The sequence below is a fragment of the Pholcus phalangioides genome, unplaced genomic scaffold (assembly GCF_987345545.1).
Source record: "Pholcus phalangioides strain wild (caught in Gottingen) unplaced genomic scaffold, Ppha-v1.0 ptg000003l_1, whole genome shotgun sequence".
NCBI classification, from domain to species: Eukaryota; Metazoa; Arthropoda; class Arachnida; order Araneae; family Pholcidae; genus Pholcus; species Pholcus phalangioides.
Window position 1 is genome coordinate 13635485 of NW_028301596.1, and position 15983 is coordinate 13651467.

The 15983-nt window shown below is 33.8% G+C and overlaps 1 long non-coding RNA gene across 1 annotated transcript in view; it reads right to left on the bottom strand.

Annotated features, from left to right (window-relative positions):
- Window positions 1-2026: 2026 nt before the first annotated feature.
- The window catches only part of LOC149088132 (uncharacterized), a 28781-nt gene continuing 14824 nt past the window's right edge, over window positions 2027-15983 (bottom strand). The window contains exons 2-3 of the long non-coding RNA XR_016194139.1: window positions 6481-6602; window positions 2027-4355 (exon numbers count right to left, since the gene is read on the bottom strand). This is a non-coding gene — a long non-coding RNA (uncharacterized LOC149088132). The remainder of the gene's footprint in view (window positions 4356-6480; window positions 6603-15983) is intronic.

Consider the following 15983-nt stretch of genomic DNA (forward strand, 5'->3'; position numbering starts at 1 on the left):
AACCTTTTATAGATACGACCCAAAATCAACAATGCGACAGAATTCGCAACCAATGCAATTTTTGATTTGCAAAACAATCTTGTTAAATATTCCTGATTAAAAATCACATTGATCTTAAAATCTAAACATTTTTAATCAAGAATTTTTAACAAGTTTTTTTTTTTTTTTTCAAATCAAAAACATACCAGTGGGTTGCGCATTCGGTCGCGTTGTTGATTTTGGGTCATATCTATATCAGAAATAATTGTTTAAATTCTCCGGCAAATGAAAACATAACTGGCACTTATATCGCATAAATTCTTATGGGATACCATACTACTTCACAAACTCTGGCCATATCGCTATATTGCAATTTACTGCCATTAGTGAGATGGGTTGGAAGTGAAGGCGCTGTCTATCGGTGGTCGCCTCGAGTTCGTTAGAGAAAATATCTTATCTATACCTCCCTTGGGCTCGAACCCGGGACCCTGACAACAACCTTCACGATGGTAGACGAGCATCTTACCACCACGCCACTCGGGCACTCTGGGATGCCATAGATGACACTTTTTGGAAGTGCAAGGGAGGAGGTGTGTTGAGAAGAATTAAGCATTAAATAGCAAAGAGTTGAATAGCATTTCAACACTGCAAAGCATTATGTTTACCTGCGCTTATTTATTCACTTGCGCTTTCCCTTCAAAATTATCTCGATGAGTAAAAATTTCTGACAGTGAAACACCGTCATAATAAATCTGTCATGAAAAATGCCACCCCTGTGATCATGCTTAATTTTTTTTGAATAAATGTTGATGGTTTATTATTTTAATTAGAATAATTTTTTAGTCTGTAAAATATAAGGGGCCGTTCAAGTATTACGTCATCATCGAGGAGGTTTCCGATTTGCTGACTTCTGATGACAAGGGGGAGGGGGGGGGGTTGGATAATGCTTACGCCAGCAACCACCCTTTATGAAAATATGAGTTAGGATTCAGAGGGGCAGAGCTGATGACGAAATTTTGCTGACGAGAGGGGGGGTCAAAAATGGCTAAAAATTTGCTTACGTAATACTTGAACGGCCCCTAATTTGTTTTGGGGTCGGATCACCTATCTTCAGCTTTTATGTAGGCTACCGTTTTTCACGTATTCAGATAACTAGGTAAATCAAGATAAATAATATAAATGAACAAATTCATCAGTTATCGAGGCCACACTCGTGTGAGTTACAAAAATGTGATTTTCTGTGCATAAATGTATCAAATGGGGGAACGGGGCAGATGTGCAGTAGCGAGATCATGGCTATTATTTATCATTACTCCGTTAAGCGGGTCACTTTGCTTATGGGGTCATATTTTTGCCCTCCCACGAGTGACCCCTTAACGAAGTTTTGGCTGTCGAACTGTGGTGACGTTGGAGCTAATGGCTTCCATGATGCGAGGACATCACGATACAGTGGTTTTTAAGCCGTTTTTTAGCAGAACCCAAAAAATCTCGGTTCGATTTCCCGCAAAGACAGTTGAATTTTCTTTTCCCTAAATATATCTTCTCATCAGCCAGCTGTTAAAAACTTACGTATGGATAGCGGAGAGTGAGATATCCTCGGGTAGAATAATAATCTAACAGTACATCGTTGTCTATGATAAAATTACGAAATAATTTCTTGTTTGAATTCTGCTTCTCCAAAATCAGAATTCTGATATATAATTTTATTAGATAAGCCTATTTCCTCCTAATTACAGTCAACGAGAGATTCACCTTTCGAATTTTTTTTACGTATTTAGGATATATTATGTACAGTCAAACCTCGTTAGTGCGTCACCCGGTTAATACGTCACTCCGCTTAACGGGTCACTTTTTGGAAGTCCCAATTGTCCTCAGGCAGGCATTACTCCGTTTAACGAGTCACTTCGCTTACTAAGTCATGTTTTTCATCTCCCAAGAGTGACTCATTAACGAGGTTTGACTGTATATATATATATATATAGTATCTAAATCTTTTTCCCTCCCTCACACATTAAAAACTACGAAAAGAAAATAAAGAACATTAATCTTCAATTCAGAATTTTTTCTTTTACTTCCATATATGAGAAATGCATTACAGTATCCAACATCAAAAATTCAGATCATTACTAAAAGAGAATATTAACAAAAAAAAAAATAAAATGCTTGGAAACACATGAATGAATATCTGAAAAGCAAAAAGCATTCAAAAATGATGAAAAATGGCACAGAGATTGAAAAATCACATGCTCAACATCAACATGATTAGTTCATAAGAAATATTTATATGTTGGTAGTGAAAAATTAACTAATTAATAACGAGAAATAGGATACATTTTTTGCATAATGATTAACTGATCATAATTTGCTGTAAAAAACACGTGAATGTTGCATTTAAAATTATTTCCATTATCAGATGGTCCATACTCTCTTATATCGGTCACAAAAGTAGTCACTGTGTGACCAACGTATTCATCAAGAGATACGAATAACATTCTATAATACATCACTGAAACTAAATACATACATATAACAAGTGCATACAGGGTGAACTAAAATGACTAGCCTTTTCAAAAATTCTTGAAAATTGAAAAAAAAATGTTATTGAACAAGAGTATGCGGTTTGAGAAAAAATTTGCGTGTCAGCTATATCCGGGAAATTCGGAACTATTTTTCTTCATAAAAATTCATAAAATTAAACTAGAACAGAATATTAAAGTTCTATTAACAGTAAAGTTTTTTCCGGAGGTAATTTCATTTGCTATGTTCCCTATCAGTATAAACATAAGCTTCTCAATATATTTTAAAGTTATTTTAATTAATGAATTTTATGCAAAACAAATCATCAGTTAAAATAATTTTAAAATTTATTGATAGCTGATGTTTGTATCGATAAGGAGCGTAGATGAAGCAAAATAAAATGTATTAAAATAGTCAATAAAATTTCAATGTGTTGTCAGTTTCAATACTAACCACAAATTCATTCCATATTTTTTTCCAAATTATATGGATTTTTAAAAAGTTAGGTTTTTTTTTTTCACCCTATACTTATAAACACATTACAAACAAGCGAGATCAATGCAATGCAAACGTAAAATCACAGTATGAAATACATAATACATTAAGTACGAGACACAAAAAATATCTTATCACATGCAATATTTTTAATACGCACGAAATAAAGTTAATGCTATATCAACCGTTCAACTATACTATTAAAATTCAATATCGAATTTAGTTTTGTAATCGGTTTCTTATTTTACGCCAAATTTTATATTAAATATTATCATATCTACATAACATGATATTTGACATTGACGGTATTCTTATTTTATTTTAGAAATTTTCCACTCATATTCCTTCGTCAGAATGATCAACAGCATAAGTAGAATTATATGCAAATCATTGGAAAATTTAAAATTTTCAATGAATAACATGAAGAAATTCATCGCTTTTCCATTAATTCATCCGAATATATTTGAAGTAAAATTCCCTTTTAATTTTAAAAGAATCAAAGAAAAAAAATAAAATTAATTCAATCAATTGATTTAATAATAATTAAATAACCAATTCGAATAACTAATCAATTTTTCAATGATTTAATCACCAATTGTTTTCTTATTTTATAATTTCAAAATTTATTTTATTCTGCTTGTTATAAATTTTCCGAATCCTTTCAATAACTTCTTTTTTAATTAGCAATTATTAAAAAAAATCAAATATCGAAACGTTTATTGATTAACAATTGCCATTCATAAATGCCCAAGAATAAACTTTTTAATAACAATTAAACCCATGTTTCTATTTAAATCTTGACCAAAAAACGGAAGTGATAATTTTGATGATTATAATTTTTTTTACATGATCAAACATGAAAAGAGAAATATAAATACATATTGAGCAAATACAGTCGAATATAAATATATATAAATACTTTTAAATCACGATTTTATCATTAAATATTTTTGGAAGCATAGAATACGTATTGATAAACAAAAATAAATACCATCGACGTAATAATGTGTACAAATCTTCAAGTAAATAACACACAATGAAAAACATTTGATGCTAAATATGACGAGTATAAAAAGTACATTTTATTATTTAAAAAAACATCACGTGATACAGATAAATATGCTTCGTGCAGCAATCTCATGTCTTTTATGTACATCTATATCAACTCGTATTTACATATCTTATATAGCTGTTCTTATTATATACATGAACTGTATACTTTGACGTTCAATATGTACAATAACTGGAAGACTATCCATCCATGATGCCTATCGTAGGAGATGTTCAACATCGCGATATTTTAGGCATAAATTTTCATCCCTTTTATACGACCTCCTTGCCTTTGACGGATGATGCGGACGGATCTGAAAAAGATGGAGGTATATATAAGATCAGAGATGGTTTTCGCGGATGAAAGGGGAAACAGTTTCTACCTATTATTGATTAAAAATGAACGCAGACTCAGAGTTGGATGCAATAAGACGTAGTTATGTCTAGACGAGATTCGATCGATTCCCTGGGAAACCATCCAAATCAATATATTTTAGTTGCAGAGATAGATTTTAATCTTCTTCTTCTCCTCCAACTACTGGAGTAGGCGTTTCCTGGAATTGAAATAACCCGGGATTTCTTGGAATATAGGTAATGCGATGCGAATATGCATTGATGCTATTTTCAGGTCTCGATATCCTACGGCGGGGGCTTCTTGCACTTGCAGAAAAATACATAAAACGAAGAAGATCGATCATCGGGATCCCGTGGGTTTTAGCTATGTTAGCCTTACCCTTCTGAAGGGGGGGGGGGGTGATACAATTATGATTTTTAGGGTGATTAATTGTTTGTCCATAGAACTATTTTTGCGACCGTTGACTTTAATGGTTTACTTTGAACTATAAACAGTTTTCAAGTGATACGCGATTTCTTAAAATGTTACAAGTATTTTCTCGAACGGTTGTTAGAATAAATAGATAGAAATAAATAGAAAAATTAACATTTTATATACCAGTCATCTACAATTATTACGACGAGCCATCATTGCGTTTTTCTTTCTCGTTTTAGTTCTTGCTCCTCAAGTCTCAAATAATTACTTTTTCATAATTTAAAATAATTTCTTCCAAGAGGTATCTGACACACAATGGTGGATGAAAAGTTTTTCCGTTCTCCTTCAAATAAAAAAATAAATAGTTTGAATAAAATGCAAACCGATAGGTACGATCATGCCATTCGTGCACAAGCCCAAAAATGGGGATTTTCAAGCCAGTACAAACATGCCAACACAAGTAATAAATCACCAAAAAAATATAGTGATTTTTCATCTCTAATATCTCGATAAATATTGAGTTTAAAAAAATATGAAATATTTAGCAAATGACTCTTCATATAGCAAGGTTCTACATTTCAGTAATGGGAAGGTTTTTCTAATTTTTATGTATACAACCCCTCGAAAATATTACAAAATGTTTAAGAAACCAATTTTTAAGGAATTGAACGAACATTTCTAAAGTCAACGGTTGCAAAGATATCACCCTGTATAACCGAATGATATGAGTCTGATAAGATAGTAAGCAGAGCCGTCCTAGCGCATAGGCCTTGGTGCACGAGGGTCGCAAATGACCTTGAACATAATGAATTCTTTAACTTTTTTTGGTATGGAGCTCAGTACATTTCTTGGCCCCTGGAGCCTACGATGCTGTTAATATGGCCCTAACAGTGCCTAGTAATATTTAAAACGAGGGGTGGTTCCACTGAGTTTCTAATATTTACTTTTTCAACCTTTGAAGCACTCCCATCATCAATAGATGATGAGCGTCGCAGCCTGCTAAATCCTCCTCTGATGATTTCAATCGCTTTTTTTTTAAATGAATTTCTTAAAATGACGCATAGATGACATGCACATATATGTTAAATTTTTTATTACTTTTGCATTCTCTGACAGATTTGCTTGTACTGTATGGAATGGGTTCGCATGGGATTGTGTAGTGGTAGAATGTCTGTCTCCAATCATTAGTGTGTCTGTGACAGTGGATTCAAACCCTGGTTTTTTGTGTTTGTATCATCCATTTTTTTCGATTGTGCATGTATTGAATTTGCAACGTCTGAGTTTGATTGCCATCTGTTTTTCACAAAAGAAAACTGAACATTTTCGCTCCACAGAAAGAGAAGCATATCTCCGGCTACTCACGCAGCAAGGGGTTAGTAAAGTAATTAGAATAAAAAAAAACTTCTATGTTCAAGCGCAAGAGAAGTGTTTAAATGTGTATCTGACTTTTAAAAGCAACGATAACGATGTATGTGTGCTCCAACGAATTTTTTCAATACCTCCTCAAGAGACTATTACGTATATGTGTTAATTCTGGGTCGAGTTGGCCGGCTAAAACGGACAATTTCATGGGCGCGAGGGTTGTACGGTATTTTATTCTACGCTTAAAATGCGACCCGCAATTTCCCGAGATCCGTTTTATAGTAACGGTAATGTTATAAATGACTCACCTAAAATTTCTTCTATCGTTATAATTATAGGCATTCTCTTCTTTCTTCTCTCGTCAAAGTCATCCGCGAAATCCCTCAGCCTCTTGCCGACTTCTCTATTTTTCTCGTCATCCATTTGGTTCCTAAAAAAAGAGAGAGGAATCAAATTCAATTAAATGGGTAAATAAAAGTGCATATACATCATGTGTGATGATTGGGTTCGATTTTATAAAAATTCTTAATTTTGAAGAAAAAACAATCAATGAAATTTTGAATTCTTGTAGAATTAACTCTTTTTCTTCAACATTTTTCTAATATTTGGTCAACTGACTTTGTATTTTCCTGCCCCCCCCCCTTTATACTCTGGGTGGCCACTTTATTATGACCATCTCGTCAATATTTCTTTGGGCCACGTTTTGTCTTTAATAGCGTTGGTTCTTTTGTCTTCAGAGCTGATTCTTCTTGTCATGGACTTTACGAGACGTTGATTGATCGTTTGTTAAATCTGAGACCATGCTTGATGAATACCACTTCCCGATAGTGTGAGACTGGATCCTCGTGGATGTAGATGTCTGATTAACAGTGCGTTAGAGATGCCTTGAGGTGATTCTTGATTATTATTTGAGATGATCCTCTGTTGCACTGTTCTGTTGGTTCTTTCACAAGTACGTTCTTGCCATGGCCCCCTCATCCTGGAGCAGGCCTTCCAGGTCGGGATATTCGTTGAAGCTCCCTAGGTCAGACTTTTTACAAGTCCGCTCTGTGGCGAACTTATGGCGTGAAAAAACAAGAAATGACGAGAATTGTCCTTTGACCCAGGGCTAGAGCCCTGTCAGCCCCGCCCTCGTAAGAGGTCGCGGGTCTTTCACAAGCCTGGAGACTTTTCTACCCGAGCATTCACCAGTCGGTCTCGTGAGTTTCACGCTGAGACCCAGTTTCGTGCCTGCCAGCCGTCTTTATAAACACTCTAATTACAACTTCTCTTGAACATTTCACACGGCGATTTCACAGATACGCAGCAAATGCGGTGATTTGGCTGATGACGCTTTTAGCTCCACGGCGATTATCAGCTCCATGGCTCTGAGCTCATAAAATCATACCACGTTCAAAGTCCGTCAAAAATCACGCCCCTCCCCCCATATCTTCACAAACAACTCATCTATACCACTACTGTCTCACGACTAAGCTTTCCTTTTTTTATACCAGCCCTCTAGCGGCAACAGTGTAATGCCATAGCTTATTTGCTTAAAACTGCCAGGTGGTCATAATAAAGTAGCCACTCAGTGTAAGGTAGTTCTACCATATATGAATATTTAATTTCATCAAATAAACATAGGTGGAAAACCTCAAAACATGCTTCACGTTTCATGATATGATCCATGGGCCCAACATCCTTGATTGGGACCCCCCTAAGCAGTAGCGAATTAATGTTCTAGTAAATTTATGGTGTGAAAAATTGAAAAAATGCAAGATCGATCCCCGTGACTCCGACGGGAACCCTGCCTAGTTACGGCCATTATACAGGCTATAACTAGAGGGGGTGGAGAGGGCATCAATAACCCCGGGCGGAAAAATTTATGGGCGGCAGTTTTAGGTGGGAACAAAGAAACACTGTTATAGAATTATCGAATTTTAAAGTTGTAGGGGGACGGCAAAATAATGTTAGCACACTAGTCAAATTGGCCCAAAAATAGCAGGTCTTTGGTGTCTCTTAATAATCATGACACCCCCTCCCCTCCACACAGGGGGCGAGTGGTACCCTTTGTCTTTGTATTAATATTTTTAGAAAATATATAGTATAACAAAATTAGAAGAATATAAGATCGGGGGGGGGGGAGGGGCCCTCAGGAATAGAGCCCTGTCAGAATTTCTTTGTTGTTGGGGCTATGACAGGGTCACCTTAATAGAATCGTGGGGTCCTCGGGCTGAGCAAAGCAGCGAAATCCCCCTACACAAGTTTGACACAGTTTATGTCAATTGCGAGGTGCACAATCACCTTCCCGCGGGCCAAATGCGACCCGCCAAGGAGTTCCATCCAGCAGGGCCGTCTGAAGAGCATCATGGGCCCCCGGGCCAGATGATTTTTCTGAGGCCCTACCATGCAAATTTTCGAAAATCTCAACCAGTTCCCATTTTTGTGAGGCCCCCTTTTCTCTTGAGGCCCCCGGGCCGTGCCCGGGTGGGCCCATGCCTTAAGACGGCACTGCCATCCAGTCCGCCAAAGTTGTTCCGGTAGAAAAGTATCAACAAACACAACACGATAAATACCTTGGCTGACCATATTTCTTTCATTAAAAAAAAATACCGGACATCGCTAAAAAAAAGCTGTGAAGACAAGTAAAATAGTCAATTACAGCCAAAAAAATTGACAAGTGAAGGCTCTATTTATAGCTAAAAAAAATTGCGAAAGGCGAGTAAAGTTGCCAACTGTCACTAAAGTTTCTGAAAAATCATCAACTGCTGAAAATGATGGTTTCTACAAGTCAAAATGTAATTCATCAAAAAATCGTATATATTTGACAAATACTCGAGATGAATATATTTATGTGACCATAATTAATTATGATAGAATCTCAATTATCGTAACATAATTTATAAGCCATGAAAATAATCTTAATTTTTGATTTAAAAAAATCAACTAAACCTAGGGGAAAACGGGACATTTTATAAAAAAAAGTTGGAACGACCAAAATTATACAAGAATATCTCGTAAAATACGGGCCATATGGTCACTCTTTCTGTACAAGTTTTTGCCCCGCGGACAGAAAAGGTTGTGCACCTCTTCTGTAAAGGTAATCGGAGGCTTCCTGACAGTTTCGGGATGAGCCCGTTCGTTAAGGCAACCCTAGTTCATGATAATATTGCATGAAGAATATCAATTACAGTCGTCGCTCGTTATAACGATCCATCCTCATTCCAATATAACAGACGTTATCTCGAAAGGAAAAGACATAGGATGCTCTCTCATTATATGAAAACATTTGGAGCCTATCCCACCGGTCGTTATAACGAAATAGTTTCTGCAACGAATGGTCGTTATAACGAGCGTCAACTGTGTACGTTTCCTTACACACTGTATAAATACAATTTACTCTGTTCAAATATTTGATAATTAAGGCTCAGCTGACAATATTTCCTCAAAAAAGAAAATCGGAATGTCCTAAATACGAGAAGTCGCCAATTGTCACCAAAAAAGTTTCCGAACATAAGCAAAATTATTTAATGAAAATTATCAATCAATTATCACCGAAATCGTTGAAAAATGTCCAATGGTGGAAATGAAGTGCTACTCCAAATCGCAGTGGATTGAAATGAATTTTACGGAAAAAACATGACAGATATGTCAAATGAATATTTGTAGTCATGATTATCATAATACATAAAAATAATTTTTAACTTATGCAAATAATCTTAATCCTTGATTTCAGCGAGAAATAAAAATTGAAGTAAGTTTTGTGTTGGAAAAATGGGATATTTCAATAAAAAATTGAAATGGCCAAAATTAGTCCCGTGAGATACAGGTTATATGGTCACCGTAATTACAGGGACAACTATGTTTAGTGTCAATTTTTTTTTCTAGCAGTAAAAGATGATGAAATTGAGAGTCAACTACCCGTACCGAGAACAATATCACCCGTGGGAAAAAAAGAATGCCATTTTGTCAAGGTTATAAGATAGAGATAACCCTCCCCTCTACAATCTAGGATGACTGACTGATCGCAAATGCAGTAGACCGAATCTTTCATACTTGATGGTGGAGAACACGTGTCCAATACAGACACATACGAAAAATATTCTTGCTTGAGACAAACAAGAAGAGAACATGAATAAGGTCAGGGATCATATTTTTTCTCACAGAGGGGAATGATCATGAATGTCTAAACATGTTTAGTCATGTTTAGAATTTTGCATCCACCGTGGATCCGTGGCCGTGGAACAGGAAGGTGATGATGAATCTACATATCAAAGAGGGCGTTGTTCCGAAAACAAAGCCGTTTTGTGATTTAGAGTGAGCGGGAGAGGAGGATATCAACACCTGGATGTCATTAATGAATCATTTTCTGTAACTAGCATTAATTTTGAGAGTCGAAGTATTTGAAATTAAAAAAAAAAAAAGGTGTAATCAAGTTTAATTACTACACACAAAAAAGAGTGAATTAACACAATCATTTAAGAAAATTCCATGAATATTTGAGATTGATGAAAAAAATGAAATAATTCTAGAACTAATGACAAATAATTACAGAACTGATGAAAATTTGAAATTGGTAGAAGTAATAATTCCAGGCTAATGGAAATTTAAAATTGATGAAAGGAATAATTTTAGAGCTAATAAAAAATTAAGAATCGATGAAAAATCGGATCATTAAAAAAAATTACCGAAAATTACTGAGAGAAATAACTCCAGCATCGATGAAAGTTCAGATTTTATTAAAACACATAGATAAAAAAAAAATTCCAGAACCACATTATAATCGAAAATTAATGAGAGATTATTAAAAATTAATAAGAGAAACAGCCAAGAACAGTATATACAAGATATACGGAAGACTGGATGTTGTGAAGATATTTATTATTTTAGATGTTAATTTTTTAAGGAAGGAAAAAACTCATCTCTGCCTCTACCGGGAGTCGAACCCGGGTCCCTCGATTGCCGGACGAGTTTTTCCTTCCTTAAAAAATTAACATCTAAAATAATAAATATCTTCACAACATCCAGTCTTCCGTATATCTTGTATTAACAAGTGGAGAGCGACATTCATGTCATAAGAACAGTATAGTTATTTAATATTATATTGATCAATCTTCATATTAATCAAATGAAGTTAAAAATAATCAAATGGCAGTAATATAGTCCAGAATTGAATAAGAAAAATAGTCCTCAATTAATGAGAGCAATAGTCCACAATTATTGAGAGAAATTGTGGGAAATTATTACTATACAGCTTTTCACACCTAATGAGAGAAATAGTTCAGAATCAGTGAAAGAAACAGTCCAGAATAAATGGGAAAAATAGTCCAGAACTAATGAGAGATGTAGTCCAGAACTAATGAGAGATGTAGTCCAGAATTGATGAGAGAAATTATTAAAAATTAGTGAGAGAAACTATTAAAAATTAATAAGAGAAATATTTCAGAATTAATAAAAGAAATGATTGAAAATTACTGCGAGAAATAGTCCCGAGTTGATGAGAAAATAGTCGAGAATTAATAAGAGAAATAATGCAGAATTAGTAAGAGAAATAATGCGGAATTAGTAAGAGAAATAATGCAGAATTAGTAAGAGAAATAATGCAGAATTAGTAAGAGAAATAATGCAGAATTAGTAAGAGAAATAATGCAGAATTAGTAAGAGAAATAATGCAGAATTAGTAAGAGAAATAATGCAGAATTAGTAAGAGAAATAATGCAGAATTAGTAAGAGAAATAATGCAGAATTAGTAAGAGAAATAATGCAGAATTAGTAAGAGAAATAATGCAGAATTAGTAAGAGAAATAATGCAGAATTAGTAAGAGAAATAATGCAGAATTAGTAAGAGAAATAGTCCAGAATGAATGACAAAAATGATGGAAAATTAAGAAAAAGAGTTCAGAATTAATGAGGAAAGAATAGTTTTGACAATTAGTGAGAGAAATGATTGAAAATTAATATGAGAAATGATTGAAAATTAATATGAGAAATGATTGAAAATTAATATGAGAAATGATTGAAAATTAATATGAGAAATGATTGAAAATTAATATGAGAAATGATTGAAAATTAATATGAGAAATGATTGAAAATTAATATGAGAAATGATTGAAAATTAATATGAGAAATGATTGAAAATTAATATGAGAAATGATTGAAAATTAATATGAGAAATGATTGAAAATTAATATGAGAAATAGTCTAGGTAAGAGAAATTGACCAGAATTAGTAAGAGTTCAGAATCAATCAGAGAAAGTCTCTAAATATTTTAATATTTATGTAAAATAAGAAGGGAAATACAATAGGACCTCCCAAATTCGGACACCCATAATCGGACAATTCGAATTTTATTATTATTTTTTCAACCGGGGAATTTTGATTCTTTTTCTTTCCATAATTCCGGTTTGGTCTTTACTAATACATAGGAAATTTTACTTCTTTTTTTGTACCACAAGTCATTGTGTCCACTGCCATTTCTGGGCTTTTGGGAAACTGATGGTAACTGTGTGCCTCAATGAATGTTATTAGTAGGGCTAGGATTTTTTTTTAAACCAAAAAACTGATAGAAAATGCTCTATTAAAAAGTTCATTTTTGCCCTAAAAAACTACAAATATTATCAAAAAAAAACCTGAAAATTTACCTTCCAAAAATATTTTTGTTCTATTTCCACTGACGTCAGCTTTAACAAAATAATGTGGGAATGAGGAATATTAATGCAATTCATGCTATTTAAAAAAAATAGTTGCTCGGACTGAAGTTTTTCAGTTTAATGAAATTTGTCGTTTATAGAAGAAGCAGTCCATAATTAACGTGGGAATTAATGAAATGATTGAAAATCATGAGAGAGAGAGAAAGAAAGAAATATTTAGAATTATAATGGTATAAATAGTTCAAAATTAATGACATGTATTCCATAATTGGTAAAAAAACATTGTCCAGAATTCAGAATTTTTTAAATTAATGAATGAAATGATTACAGAATTAACGAGCGGAATAATTTCAAAATTAATAAAAGAAATTCTATAATTGATGAATATTCAGGATTTATGAAGAAATAATAATTTCATAATTAGTGAAAGCCGTCAATAATTTGTGGTTTCCCGCGCCTTCACTTCGTTGGCCTACCAGTTAAGACGCCACATTATACGAAGTGGCCCCCTCACAATTATTTTCTCACCAGGGACCCCGTGTGGTGAGGGCAGTCCCTGCTAGTGCCTTGTTAGCCTAACCCTTGTAGATGTCGTGACTAAATATACATTTAGTCATTAAAATTCCCCTAGAAAATTTTATTGGGTCATTCATATGCCTCAGTAATTTTGTGACGCATTCCTCTTCACCCTCCCCATCTCTTCCTCCGCTAAAGTATAACTAACTGGTGAAGCCCAGTGCCGTCTTAACGCATGGGCCCGGGGGCCTCAAGAGAAGAGGGACCTCACAAAAATGAGATTCGGTTGAAATTTTCTAGAATTTACCAGGTAGGGCCTCAGAAAAACCACTTGGCCCGGGGGCCCATGATGCTGTTGAGACGGCCCTGGTGAGGCCTCAGAGTCAAATAAGCGCTTCCAAATCAATAAAATATTTTTAGTTATTCTGAATTAAAACACTTGGATATGTTACTCTGATATTGGTGACTCGATTTGATGTTACATTGCTAGGAGACATATTTTACCGAAATTGAAGGGGGTCCTAGAAAAGCCTAGGCCATCAGAAATTCATTCTAATTTTTTTTAAATTCATTTTTTTCATTTCGTATTAAGATATCTCATTGTATTTTGTTATTGACAATTAGAATCGGTGTTTTACTGAAAGAAAGAATCCCTTTGTACAGGTTGAAAAGGGACGGGGGTCTTAAAAATATTCGGGCACCGAGTTTCCTGATTCATTTTGAATTTATTTTTAAAATTTCCTACTTCGATATTTCATTTTGTCCAGCTACTGACCATTCGATTCAGTGCAGTGTTCCACTGATAAAGTAAATTTTCTTACAGAAAGGGGATCCACAAATGTTTGGGTCCTGACTTTCCGAATTTTTCAAGATAGCATTGAAAATATCTTCCGATAAAATTTTATTATAAATAAGTAAAAAAAATTAATAAATAATTACAATAAAAAAAATGATAAATGATGTAAAAAATCCACACAAAGTGCTTCAAATCAAAGAAAACCTGTCAAAAATAATCAAAATGGAAAGTCAAACAAAATGGCGTACCAAAGCTTATTTCTGGCACGATGCCAAATAACGCGTATAGATTATTATTATTTTTTAAATTTTTTAATTTCAACAAATTGGTTCACAGATAGTCATAATTTTTTTTATTAAAGCGTATAAAGTAGTAAATATTTGCCACTAGGGAAAATCAGATCTGAATGATCACTCGAAATGTTCATCACAAGGTACGGAGAAGGAAGTAACTAAGCCTAAAAAGAGGCCTATGCAGCGGCGTCTTAATGGGTCCTCATGCCTAGGGTGCAATTATTTTTCGAGGTTTTTCGAGTTCAGTTTGTTCCTGTGTGAATTTCTCCAGCTAGACGAAGGAAGTCAATCCTGAAAAATTGAGATTATTTAATTCAAAAATGTCAATTAAATATTCTGTTTGACAAGGAGACTGATTTCAGGGGAGTTGGAATCTTTTAAAATCAGTGGGCGTTTGTCTTGAGCTTTATAAATTTATAATTCTGAATTAAGTAGTTCTCGGGTTGCTCGTCCCTTACGCTACGAAAAAATGTGGGTGTTCAAGCACCCGCAGCACCTCCAACGCTACTGATAGGCAGTCATTGACTATTTTAAGTACACTCAAAAATAGAGACGGGGAGAATAGAATGACAGATATAAGTTTCCCAAACCTTTTGTTCCGTCTCTCGGCCCCTTCTTCAAAAATTTGTTTCTCAGTGGCATGCTTTCACATAAGGTATTATTGAACCCAGAGTGAAAGTTGACAGTGCTTCTCCAGTCCCCCCCGGATCGATAAAAAAAATTATATCATAAATTTACTAGGATAATCAATGCATACAATAATATGGGTTCACTAAAAAGCATAGCTTTACAGGGGCCACTGAAGAGTTTGTGAGCCACGATGGCAGTAATGTAACACATGTGTCACTGGAAGACCTGCAGAACTGATTGAACGATTCATCCAATTCCAAAGATTCAATAGTAGTGTAAATTTTAATGTATTTATTTTAATTATTACTATCATGTTTTCTTTGGAGTTTAGAGCACTGACTTGAAGCTTATGCTTTTTTATGCGCTTACTTAAAACTGGGCGAATTTGTTATTTAAATTATTTTTTGAGAAATTTTATTTCACAATTATATCAGTTGTTAATTGTATAGGATACAATTGTTGAAAATTTATGTTATTACTGCAAATTAATTCGATAAATTCTTCATATTAAAAATTCGAATCACCAATTCAGTTAATTGATAACATAAATTTTCAACATTTTTATCCCAATACAATTAACCATCGGTGTTTTGTAAGTGTGAAATAATATTTTCCAATAAATAATTTTAACAAAATTAAGCTATAAATTAGTGCATAAAAAAGCATAATAATCCAGTTATTGCTCTAAATTCAAATAATAAAAAATAAATGAATAAAATAAACAAATAAATTGAAAAAAAATCACAAAAACAAATAAATAATAAAGAAGAAACTTTTTACATTCTTCTAAATTCTATTAAAAAAAGACAAGTTTTTTGAAAATATATTGAAAAAAAAAAATGATAAAAAATAATAAATTTATTGGAATAAATACAATTCAATTTTCGAATCGATCAATCAATCAATAATCAAAACAAACTTATCGAATCGATACTGCCGGTAAACCA